General features: G+C 45.5%; 1 pseudogene; it reads right to left on the bottom strand.

Annotated features, from left to right (window-relative positions):
• Positions 1 to 323: 323 nt before the first annotated feature.
• LOC108521442 (dehydrodolichyl diphosphate synthase complex subunit NUS1 pseudogene) overlaps positions 324 to 10,592 on the bottom strand; it is a 16,639-nt pseudogene continuing 6,370 nt past the window's right edge.

Genomic DNA, 10,592 nt, shown 5'->3' with positions numbered 1-10,592 from the left:
CAGGGAAGTTGTCGGGGCTGAAGACTTTAAGTGTGACATTTCAGTTCCTAAAACATTGCTGCTACTTGCTCAAAGTTCTAGGTCTATGTATTTCCTTCTCCAATATGTCCCCATGCATAAGTTTATTTCCATACATACAAATGTGCACATATGTGCACTCACACATGCACACAAAGACACACATACACACCTTCTCTCAAGTCAGACACTTGTGTTTATTGACAAATCATGAGGATTATGGACTAGGTGTGTATAGGGTTTCATAGGTGCTTTGTAAACATCAGAGTCACTTGGGTCCTTTTCTTTAAAAGCCTAAAATCCAGTTATGCCACAAATGACCACTGCTTTTCCATACGCTGGTCACAGGCTGCATACTGATGAAGGGCAGAGAAAAAGTCCTCAGAATTGATGTTTAAGTAGGAAGGCAAAGAGACAATCTCAGACAATCTGATGTGCCGGGGAAGAAAGTTTAATGTGCTGTCCACAAGACCAAACTTCAATCTCAAAATATAAATCAGGATCAGGAGAACCAATTGAACTAAGTAAACTGCCTAACATAGCTACATCCAAATCTGTGGGGGTCGCTTTTGCTTCTGGGCTACTAACTGGAAAACGTACTGAGCAGCTCTCAGAAAATCTGCTTTTCCATCTACTGGGGACAGCACCTTCACCGCCAAATGGCAATTTAGAACTTGATCATCTTTGTCGTTACTATTTGCAAACTCTGGTGAGTATTTTGAACAATCTAGACCCAGAATTTTTGCTGTTGTTTTAAAATTTCATCCATCAATCTGGAATTATTTCTTTTGAAAAGATTGGTGGTTGTAGACGCGAATGTAGGAGGTGGCCACAGCCATACACCACACCACGAGGCGTGCAACGTCGGAGAAACTGGGCCCTTGTTCCACCGTGGTATCACCAGGCCCATGTGCACATCTAAATTGCTTTCTGAATCTTCGTTGAAAATCAGTTGTTCGTACAGGTGTGGTCTATTTCTGGGCACTCTATTCTGCTCCTTCGGTCTATTTGTCCATCTTTATACCAATCCCACGTTGTCTTGATGACTGCAGGATTTAATAAGTCTTGAAATCAAGTCATAATAGCCTTCCAACTTTGTCAAAGTTGCTTTGGCTATTCAAGGTCCTTTGTATTTCTATATGGATTTCAAAAGTGGCTTGTCGGCTGGGGGTGGTGGCTCAAGCCTGTAATCCCAGCACTTTATAAACATCACTTTGTAGGCCGGGCGCGGTGGCTCAAGCCTGTAATCCCAGCACTTTGGGAGGCCAAGACGGTCGGATCACGAGGTCAGGAGATCGAGACCATCCTGGCTAACACTGTGAAACCCCGTCTCTACTAAAAAATACAAAAAACTAGCCGGGCGAGGTGGCGGGCGCCTGTAGTCCCAGCTACTCGGGAGGCTGAGGCAGGAGAATGGCGTAAACCTGGGAGGCGGAGCTTGCAGTGAGCTGAGATCCGGCCACTGCACTCCAGCCCGAGCGACAGAGCGAGACTCCGTCTCAAAAAAAAAATAAAAATAAAAAAATAAAAATAAACATCACTTTGCAAACCGCCAACGCAGGTGGATCACATGAGGCCAGGAGTTCAAGAGCAGCCTGGGCAACATGGTGAAACCCTATCTCTACTAAAAATACAAAAATTAGCCTGGTGTGGTGGTGCATGCCAATAGTCCCAGCTACTCAGGAGGCTGAGGCAGGAGAATCGCTCGAATCTGGGAGGCGGAGTTTGCAGTGGCAGAGATCGCACCACCGCACTCCAGATTGGGTGACTGAGCGAGACTCCATCTCAAAAAAAAAAAAAAAAAAAAAAAACAAAAAACAAAAGAAAAAGCGTCTTGTCAAGTTCTGTGAAAAAGCCTGCTGGAATTTTGATTGGGATTGCACAGAAGGATGCATTTCTGAGCGTTTCTGAGAGATGCATCTTCAAAGGTAGGACAGGGGCTAGCTCCAGTATTGAACACTGGCAAACCGTGGGGAATTAATCCAGCGCTCCCTTGACTGGCATTTTGGGGCTATCTTTTGTATAACCAGCTCACACCCAAGTCAGGACACAGCCAGCCTCCCCGCCCTGCTCTTTGGCCAGGTTCACATTTCTGTCTCACTGAATCTGCACAGGAGAACAGAGGCATCTGCAGCTCACGAGCTGCTCATTTGCTGGTTAAGTGGGAGCCCCACTGTCCCCACCCCACATAGCAGTGACATGAGGGATGGTAAGATTTCTGAACCAGTAAATCCAATTGGCCCCTGGCTGGTCTGTTACTGAGGTATACAAGCCTAATGCCTAGTAGTTTTCTGGATGGAATAGAAAGGTTAAAACTCTACTTAAAACATCAAGCATAGGCCAGGTGCAGTGGCTCACACGTGTAACCCCAGCACTTTGGGAGGCTGAAGTGGGCAGATTACCTGAGGTCAGGAATTTGAGACCAGCCTGGCCAACATAGTGAAACCGCATCTCTATTAAAAATACAGAAATTAGCCGGGCATGGTGGTGCACACCTATAGTCCCAGCTACTTGGGAGGCTGAGACAGGAGAATCACTTGAACCCGGGAGGCAGAGGTTGCAGTGAGCTGAGATCATGTCACTATTCTCTAGCCTGGGTGACAGAGCGAGACTCTGTCTCAAAAAAAAAAAAAAAAAAAAAGCATGAAACAACACTGCCTTATCTACTTAACCTTTACAGCATTCCAAAGAAGACATCTTTTTCATCCTGGTAAACAGAAATCACTGCCTATTCTCTGGAGTGGGACAGAACGCCTAGTACTACTTTTTAAAATCGCAGTCTAAATCTAAACTCTCTAATGCAAATCCAGCTATGATTTCTTTCTTTCTTCTTTCTTTTCTCTTCTCTTCTCTTTCTTTTTTCTTTCCTTTCTTTCCTTTCTTTTCTCTTTCTTTTCCTTTCTTTTCTTTCCTTCTCTCTCTCTCTCTCTCTCTCTCTCTCTCTCTCTCTCTCTCTCTCTCTCTCTCCTCCCCCCCCCCTCTCTCTCTCCCCCTCTCCCTCTTTCTTCTCTTTCTTTTCTTTCTTTCAGCCAGAGTTTCCACGCTTGTCCAGGCGGGAGTGCAATGTTGCCATCTCAGCTCACTGCAACCTCTACCTCCCTGGTTGAAGCGATTCTGATGCCTCAGCCTCCCGAGTAGCTGGGATTACAGGTGCCCGCCACCACGCCCGGCTAATTTTTTTGTATTTTAGTAGAAATGGGGTTTCACCATGTTAGCCAGGCTGGTCTTGAACTCCTGACCTCTGGTCATTCTCCTGCTTCGGCCTCCCAAAGTGCTGGGATTATAGGCATGAGCCACTGCGCCCAGCCTGTCTATGATTTGTTAACGAGGACAAGAGGGGGAAACCTGTTCATTTTCCTAAACTACTCTCTACTCATCTTTGTCGTTACTATTTGTTGTTACTACACAATCCCTCCTTAGTCCCTCACACGAAGCATTTATGGTCTATCCAAGGTCCTCACTTAGGGAGCTGACAGGATGCTCCAGAAAGAGACAGAGACGTCAGGACCACTCTTCGGATGCCTCCAAACCTGTTTCTGTTTGCAAATGACCCTGGGTCTAACTATCATGGCATTTTTGATCCTGCTATTGTTCTATTAATCCACAGTAATCGTCTTAATGTGTGAAATCCAAACTTGTTATATAGGAAGTGCTGTTGCTGGGAATTGAGAAATAGAATTTTTTGGATCACAAAAGCAGCATGGAGAGGATTTATGGAAAAGTTGCTGTAAGCTGCTGTGGTTACGGTTTAGGAAGTGTGGTTATTCGAATAATCATTTTGAGCCTATTTTTTCTCTTAAATACTGGGAAGGGGATTAGGGCCAGTATCGCCTTCTGCTGAGGTTGCTAGCTCTCCTCCCTCACCGGCCAGCAAAGGAGGGCCTCCAAAGGAAACCTCTGGCCTGGGTATCCAGGTGGTTAAGCTATTTCTTGGTACCAGCCTTACTCTTCATGAATCTTCTCTTTATTCATTCCGTTCCCTGGGGATTCCATCTGATTTCCTTTCCTCTTCACATCTTTTATTAATTATCTACCCCTTAAAGTTCTTCTTCCAAAACCAATTCCAAAGTGGGAAAGAATTTGTCAGTTTCTCTTCTCCTTGCTGTCCCTTATTCTCTTATTCGCAAATATTTACTGCACACCTATGATGTGTTTATTAATGTTTGAGTCAGACTCCATCTCTGTCCTGGTGAAAATGACAAGAGTGACGCAGACAGATATTAAATGAGCAGACAATAATATGTACTTGAACGGAAGACGCATGGTATTTTAGATTTTAACATTTCTGAAATTGAAATGCATCTTATAGGTGATGACGAGAGGGAGAGAGGGAGGGAGGGAGGGAGAGAAAGAGAAAGAGAGAGAGACAGAGAGAGACAGAGAGAGACCTCCAAGTTAGAGGAGAGCAGGGTAATATAGTTATTCTTTAACACTGTTAGGTTTTACCTCTGCCATTTGACTGAATGCATCTAAATAATTTGCTGGAGCTGCTGTCTTATGTTGCATTCCTCCCAGAGGCAGAGCCTGGGACAAGGGCTTGCATATGGGTGTTTATTTGGACTAGTGATCCTAAAGAACAGAAGTAAGGGATTATGCAATGTGGAGGAGGGAAGCCAATGTCAGGTGCGTGATGAGTCAGTTGGCACACGGGCAAGTGGGGGCTCAATCCTTCTGGAGCCTTCTGATGGGCCATGTAGAACAGGCTCTAGAATTGTCCACCCTAGAGGTAGAAGGGGAAGCATTTATCCACTAGCTTTACGTTTCCATATGCAAGGATACCACACTGCAGAGCTGGAGAAGTCTAGCTATGTGAGGCAGCTGAGGTGAGGTGCGTTCAGATTACACCTGCTGCTGGGCCAATGCTTGGAGACAGTGGTGGACTGAGAAGAGGAGCTGCAGCAGTAAAAATGTTTGATATAGGCCAGGCGTGGTGGCTCACACCTGTAACCTCAGCACTTTGGAAAGTCAAGGTGGGCGGATCATCTGAGGTCAGGAGTTCGAGACCAGCCTGCCCAACATGGTAAAACCCCATCTCTACTAAAATACAAAAATTAACTGGGCATGGTGTCATGTGCCTGTAGTTCCAGCTACTAGTGAGGCTGAGGCAGGAGAATTGCTTGAACCTGAGAGGCAGAGGTTATAGTGAGCTGAGATAATGCCACTGCACTCCAGCCTGGGTGACAGAGGGAGACCTTGCCTTAAAAAAAAAACAGTTCAGTACAATTGCTATTTTTTTCTCCTATTTGCTAAGAATGCCCATAGCAGCTTTATTCACAATAGCCCCAACCTGGAAACAATCCTGAAGTCCATCAACAGGAGAATGCATAAACAAATTGTGGTATATCTGTCCACTGAAATCCTGCTCAGCCACAAAGAAGAATGGACGACTGATACATGCAACAACATGATACAGGGTCTTGCTATGTTGCCCAAGCTGCCATCAGACTCCTGGCCTCAAGTGATCCTCCAGCTTCAGCCTCCCAAAGTGCTGGGATTACAGGCATGAGTCACTGTACCCGGCCTACAAGATTCCACTTACATAAGTTAAAGAACAGGCAGGCCGGACATGGTGGCTCACACCTGTAATCCCAGCACTTTGGGAGGCTGAGGTGGGCAGGTCACTTGAGCTCAGGAGTTCAAGACCAGCCTGGGCAACATGGCAAAACCCCATCTCTAATATCTCTAATAGAAAAATTAGCTGGGCATGGTGGCACGCACCTGTAGTCCCAGCTACTTGGGAGGCTGAAGTTGGGGCATTGCTTGAGTCCAGGAAGTTGAGGCTGCAGTGAGCCAAGATTGCACCACTGCACTCCAGCCTGGGTAACAGAGGAAAACCTTGTTTAAAAAAAAAAAAAAAAAAAAAAAGAGCAGGCCAGGCATGGTGGCTAACGCTTGTAATCCCAGAACTTTGGGATGCCAAAGTGGGTGAATCATCTGAGGTCAGGAGTTCAAGACCAGCCTGGCCAACATGGTGAAACCCCATCTCTACTAAAAATACAAACATTAGCTGGGCATGGTGGTGAGCGCCTGTAGTCCCAGCTACTCAGGAGACCGAGGCAGGAGAATGGCATGAACTCAGGGGACAGAGGTTGCAGTGAGCTGAGATTGTATCACTGCATGCACTCCAGCCTGGGCAATACAGCAAGACTCCATCTAAAAAAAAAAAAAAAAAAAAAAGAGCAGGCAAAACTAATCCATTGAAGGGGAGGTGATTAGAGCAGTGGCTGTCTCTGGTAGAGTACAGGGATTAACTGCAAAGAAGTATGAGAGAACTTTCTGAGATGATAGGAATTGCCCATATTTTAATAAGTATGTGGACTGTATGGTTTATGCACTCATCAAAATTCATTGAATTGTAGGCTCTCTTTATTTCTTTATATATATATAGATATATATATAGAGAGAGCATATATATAAGAAATTGTATGTGCACTCTGTCTCTTTCTGTATATATGTGTGTAAATTTTACCTTAGAAAAAGAGCTATATAGTTAACTCTAGGTAGTAGACGCACTTCTCGCAGTGGTAAAACTTACCTCTGGGAGTATTTTCTGTGTCCTCAAGTCTCTAGCAGATGAATAGTGTGTATTTAGGATAATGAGAACTACGCTTCTTGCTCTTGTAAAAGGGCATTATAAATACAGACAGAGCGAGACGGGCAGATCACGAGGTCAGGAGATCGAGACCATCCTGGCTAACACAGTGAAACCCCGTCTCTACTAAAAAATACAAAAAACTAGCCGGGCGAGGTGGTGGGCGCCTATAGTCCCAGCTACTCGGGAGGCTGAGGCAGGAGAATGGTGTAAACCCGGGAGGCGGAGCTTGCAGTGAGCTGAGATCCGGCCACTGCACTCTAGCCTGGGTGACAGAGTGAGACTCCGTCTCAAAAAATAAATAAATAAATAAATATGGACAGAGTGAAGACTAGAATGTACCCTGTGGTGTTGGATGTATCCATGTGAACTCATGGTTTTCTATGGATTAATAGAGATAGAGACAGACCTACGTATATATGTTCACGCACACACACACACACACCATTTCCCAGCTCTATCTGCTGAAAGGGCCTAGAAGCAATGACACACCAGGAAGAATGAGCATGCTTAGAACTGGATCTTGGTTTCTAAATACCATTCTCTACTAAGATAAACCAGGGCTCTTTTTAGAAATGGCTGGCTCTAGGGCTGGGGCAGGGGAAGTACAAAATGACCCTGAAACATATTAGATAGACAGTAGCTCCAAGGCTGATGGAGAGTATCAAACAGACAGTGGAACCAACTTGAAGGTGTCCCCAGTGGTCAAACATGGTGGCAATCTGAACATAAAAATAAACAGTGATAGTAATGGAAATTAGTAGTCACGGAACCGATGATGAACTAAATTGAAATGACACTAAACTAAGAGTATTCATCAATAAAATGAAGCAGGACTGGAGTAGCAGCAATTGGAGACAGCATCATTAATGTCCAGATAAACAGCATCCTTTCCCCGAACTGCAGGATCCCAACAATCCAAGGATGCACAAGGGCAGCCAAGTCACCAAGAACTTCAAGCTGCCAGTTAGACTTCGGCAAATTACCCGGCTTAGAATCCGCCAGGCGCAGTGACTCACGCCTGTAATCCCAGCATTGTGGGAGGCTGAGGCGGGTGGATCATGAGGTCAAGAGTTTGAAACCAGCCTGGCCAACATCGTGAAAGCCCATCTCTACCAAAAATATAGAAAATTAGCCAGTCATGGTGGCGCACACCTATAGTCCCAGCTACTCGAGAGGCTGAGGCAGGAGAATTGCTTGAACCCTGGAGGCGGAGGTTGCAGGGAGCTGAGATCACACCATTGAACTCCAACCCAGGCAACAGTGGAAGATTTCGTCTAAAAAAAAAAAAAAAGGAATCCTCTGTGTTAATTCTAGTCACTTCTAACCCTAGTACCAGTAACTGTAGCATGCTTAGTAGCTGTGGAAGGTATGCATCTTGACTCACAAACTCAAAGTGTACATAAAGTATCAATTTCTTTGTTTTCATTATATCAAACTAAATCTTTCAACTCCTCAGCCTCCTAGGCTGGGAGAAAATTACATTGTTATTGGTGTTAAGGTCTCTTCTCTTCCCAGCTCTCAACAGAAGTTGGACATTCTCTGTGGTGCCTAAAACAGGCAAGACACCATCCTATGTTTTGTGTTCTCTTTATCTTCACTCTCTCTCTCTTTTTTTTTTTTAGATGGGGTCCCTTTTTCTTGCCCAGGCTGGAGTAAAGTGGCCCACCGCAGCCTTGACCTCCCGAGCTTAGGCAATCCTCCCACCTCAGCCTCTTGAGTAGCAGGGACTAGAGGTGCATGCCACCATGTCCGGCTAATTTTATTTTATTTTACTTTTATTTTGACAAGGAGTCTCAGTCTGTTGCCCAGGCTGGAGTGCAGTGGTACAATCTCGGTTCACTGCAACTTCTCCCTCCCGGATTCAAGCGATTCTCTTACCTCAGCCTCCTGAGTAGCTGGGATGACAGGCCCACACCACCATGCCTGGCTAATTTTTGTATTTTTAGTAGAGATGGGGTTTCACCATGTTGGCCAGGCTGGTCTCGAACTCCTGACCTCCTGCTTCTGCCTCCCAAAGTGTTGGGATTACAGGCGTGAGGCACCATACCCAGCCTTATCTTCATTTTTTATACCCGCCAAGGTTTCTTTCAGTCTAGTTGGTCTCTGCTTCCTTGAGGCCGGGAGCCTTACGGTTGGGGCCCTGCTCACCAAGTCAGCCTCTCTGAAATCTTCACAACCTGGGAGAAGCAGAGAGCAAAGCCCACTGGCTGGAAGGAATCCCTCCTGCTGCCTTTTCTTGCCTCAAAGGCAAAATGCTTCTCTCTCATTGGTGTCCTCAAAAGAGGAGCACATTCTCTTCTTCGTGAACTCCAATTTCAGAAAATAAAGCCCAGGGAAAAGCATTTTAAAAGCAATTTCACCTTATCAGAGTAGCCCCAATTTCCTCTGAGGCACAGGATTAGTGGGGACATGGGGAGCACACAGGTCCTGTCTATTTTGGGATGGAGAGGAGGAGCGTTGGAAAAATTATTCCGAGAAATGGCCCTGTCACAGATCATAAGTGATCCTGTTTGTAAAGTGAAAACGTATGGCTTGCTCATTAATCATGGAGAACAATTGAGAGAGGGCTGGGTGCAGTGGGTCATGCCTATAATCCCAGTGCTTTGGAAGGCCGCGGTGGGAGGATCAATTGAGGCCCAGAGGTCAAGACTAGCCTGGGCAATGTAGTGAGACCCTGCCTCCACAAAAAATAAAATAAAAACCAGCCTAGCATGGTGGCTCACATTTGTAGTCGCAGCTACTTAGGAGGCTGAGATGGAAGGATTGCTTGAGCTCAGTCGTTCGAGGTTTCTGTGAACTATGATCATGCCACTGCACTGCAGCCTGGGTGACAGAGTGAGTACCTGTCTCTCATAACAATAATAATAATAATAAAAGAGAGGATATGAGTTTTTAAATCAGTTTTAGGTCCTTTAGGGGAACTTTGTGGTCCACTGATGAGCCCCGATCTTTCTTTGAGAATCCTGATCTGGTCCCTTCCTCTATTCATGGAAGATACGCATCACAAGATCCCTCCCACGGCAGTCACCCAAGCTCCTGCTTGAACAGGTCTGGGCACAGAAACAGCTGCCTCCCAGGGCCTTTCTAAACAGCTCCCATTGAAGGCATCTTTAACATCTATTCACTGATCCAGCTTTCACCCTTTGGAGCTTTCCTGAGTTTGTCTAGTTTTCTAGCAGTGGTTCCAGAGATGATTTTAAAGTTTTTGCAGGACTCTGGGGGTATAATCTGCTTGGGCCTGTAGTCTTAAACTCATTTAAAATACCTATTATTTATTTATTTATATATTTATTTGAGACAAGGTCTTGCTCAGGCTGGAGTGCACTGGTGCTATCTCGATTCCCTGCAGCCTCCACCTCCTAGGTTCAAGCGATTCTCGTGTCTCAGCCTCCCGAGTAGCTGGGACTATAGACGCGTGCCACCGCACCCAGCTTATTTTTGTACTTTTGTAGAGACAGGGTTTCACCATGTTGGCCAGGATGGTCTCGATCTCAAGTGATCTGTCCACCTCAGCCTCCCAAAGTGTTGGGATTACAAGCGTGAGCCACCGTGCCTGACGTCATTTAAAACATCCAGATCTTGTCTTGTGAACTCTATCTAGGACTTTATGCCCTCTTAAGGATGTGTGTTCTCTTCATTCTAGTTGGAACATTTTTATTTAAAAAAATTAAATTGAAATGAAATAGTTCTACTTTTTTCTCTCATTGCCTACCTTTACTCTCATTATACACACAGTGGAAGTTTCTACTCACGTAAATTCCTGGAAGAGCTAGATTGTTAGACTCTGGGTCCCACTTTCACATTCCCAAGAGGGAGAATCTACTGGCTTGCTTGAAAGCTTGGAAGTCTTTTACAAAAATAGAGAAAAGATGGCCAAGAGGGCCGGGCGCGGTGGCCCAAGCCTGTAATCCCAGCACTTTGGGAGGCCGAGACGGGCGGATCATGAGGTCAGGAGATCGAGACCATCCTGGCTAACACG

The sequence above is a fragment of the Rhinopithecus bieti genome, unplaced genomic scaffold (genome assembly GCF_001698545.2).
Source record: "Rhinopithecus bieti isolate Rb0 unplaced genomic scaffold, ASM169854v2 scaffold_2254, whole genome shotgun sequence".
NCBI classification, from domain to species: Eukaryota; Metazoa; Chordata; class Mammalia; order Primates; family Cercopithecidae; genus Rhinopithecus; species Rhinopithecus bieti.
Note: the sequence above shows the minus strand (reverse complement) of the source record. Positions and strands in the feature narration are given on the sequence as shown.